The 2354-nt window shown below is 24.9% G+C and overlaps 1 long non-coding RNA gene across 1 annotated transcript; it reads right to left on the bottom strand.

The window, feature by feature from the left end:
- Nucleotides 1–550: 550 nt before the first annotated feature.
- LOC141678954 (uncharacterized) lies at nt 551–1298 on the bottom strand. The gene is made up of 3 exons (XR_012557968.1): nt 1188–1298; nt 767–828; nt 551–686 (listed from the first exon to the last, which is right to left on the bottom strand). It is a non-coding gene; the product is annotated as an uncharacterized LOC141678954 (long non-coding RNA).
- Nucleotides 1299–2354: the final 1056 nt, after the last annotated feature.

Raw genomic sequence — 2354 nt, 5'->3', positions numbered from 1 at the left:
GGTCAAGAATATTGAAATACATGATGTAGACTTAAAAACATGGTATGTCATAGATTAATAAGAAAAATACTTTGAGTATATACTTACGATAGTTATATGAGTACATAGCGTAAATAAACAACATATTTATAATTTTTTAATCTGCAATTACAAAGATGCCTCTCCATGAGTACACATCGGCCACTGTCCACGAATTGGTTCATGGACGACTGCTGACCAATGAGCATACAAAGGGGATATGCTGCTGCTGTATTGAAGAAATCTGTATACATTATAAGAGGATTCGAAAACGGAGATAACATTACAGGGACAGTAAGTTCCATTTTGAGATCTCGACTTGGATGAGTTTGAATTTGTAGCCAATGTATGTCTGCTAAATTTATGAAATTGAGGAAAAAAAGAGAGTTTTGACTGCATTTCAAAGTGTTTAAGAGCTGTGTCCATTTCTTGAAATGGAATTTGTAAGATATGTCATTACAAGAGCTCAAAGGATGCATCAAGTTATTGTAAGATGTGCCTATGATTGCACTGTTATAAGATGTGCCATAGATTGCATTGCAGAAGAGGTAACCGCTACAAGGAACTTGTTGTCGTTTCCCAAAAGCTCAATGGATGTTTCAGTAGTCATTGAGCCCCCTTCTCCCATAGCAGGTTGATTCCTTTACCTTTCTACCTAATTTGTTTATCTGTGTATTGCATATACATCTTAGTACTGTATATCATATTTTTGCCAACATTTCAAAAAGTTAAATAATAAAAATGTTACCTGAATTTGCTCATTTACTTGGATATCCAAACCGTTGGATGGAGCATCATCTTCATTGTTTCCTATAAATATTTTATCAACATAAAATATATTAAATTATTAACATAAAAAATAAAAAAAAAATCAAATATGAAAATAAATGTCACTATTATAACATATGTACTAAAGACAAATTAGAATAAATATTGTCAATTTATATAGAATGAAGTTTTTATTCTTCATTTTTAAATATTAATCTATAAGATCTCTTAAAATTAAATGAAATAAATAATTGAATCAAAAATATAGAAACAAAGATGGGTAAGAAAAACATAAAAAGTAGTAAGAAAATACAAATTTTTTCTTTGAAACTTAAAATGTTTGATCTAAATTTTTTTTAAAAAGCAGGGCACACAAGAGGTTGGTAAATGAATGAACTTACATAATTATAGAAAGGTCTAGCCCAAATTGAAACTATTTCGCCGTGAAAGGTGATTTCTACGAAGGATCTATTTTGTGGAGAAAATGGAAGATAAGTTGTACTCATGATAATAGTAGGTGATAAATCTATTATGTGTTAAGTTGAACTTATATAATTATGTAAAGTCTAAATCTAGAATGTTCTCGATCTATCTAAATAAGGCCTTCAAACTAGGCCCAAAATTATTAAGTACTTATCAACCCTTATGAGTTAAACCGGGATTAGAAAGTAGGCCCAAAAGTATTTACCATCTTGTCAGGTAATACACTATATATTAATAAAAATAAAAAAATTTATTTCAATTTTAAAATATTGTTTAAACAAATAAGTTTTCTTTAACATGTATTTATTTCCATTAAAATATTTGTTTGTATTATTTTCTCATTTTGGAAATAAACTTTTCTTCTATTACATCGACATCAATATTAATTTTAAGTAAAACAAGGTAATTACATTTAAATTATTATTTTTGAATTGATAATTGTAATCAATTATAGTAAATTAAATTAAGAAAATCGTATTTTAATAAGTAGTTACCTTAGTTTATGATATTATTTATTATATTTAAAATATATATCACTATAGTATAACCATGTTTTGTTTTTTATTAAATTTTTTTAGTAATCGAAAAACATAATTTTTGATATTTTTTGTATATTATAAAATTTGTATATTTCATTAATGACTAGAATATATTGTAGATTATATTTTGGTGTATTAATGTGATTAAAAGATATAATTAAATTGGCATGTTAATAGTTTATAAGAAGGTAATATGGAATAATTAAAAAATAACGTGTTTTAATTAGAAAATTGATTAAAATATATGGTATAATTGGTGTTTTTAGAAATGCATATAAAAATATTAATTTTTGATTAAAAAGACGCTTAGTTACAATTATTTGTATTGTTTATTAATTAGAATAAAAGGGAAAAATCTAAAAAAAGTTTACAAAATTTAAGTGTTGAGATACTATTTTTATATTATAAATATTAAATCAAGTACCTTTTTTTAATTTTGGAAGATAAAATTAAGTTGTAATAAAATAAAATAAAATCTAAGTTTTTATCTATTGAAATCTATGTTTTAAATCAATAAAAATAGATTCCAAACAAATTTTGGTAGGA

Source organism: Apium graveolens, chromosome 8 (genome assembly GCF_009905375.1).
Source record: "Apium graveolens cultivar Ventura chromosome 8, ASM990537v1, whole genome shotgun sequence".
NCBI classification, from domain to species: Eukaryota; Viridiplantae; Streptophyta; class Magnoliopsida; order Apiales; family Apiaceae; genus Apium; species Apium graveolens.
This window is presented reverse-complemented; position numbering and strand designations above follow the sequence as displayed.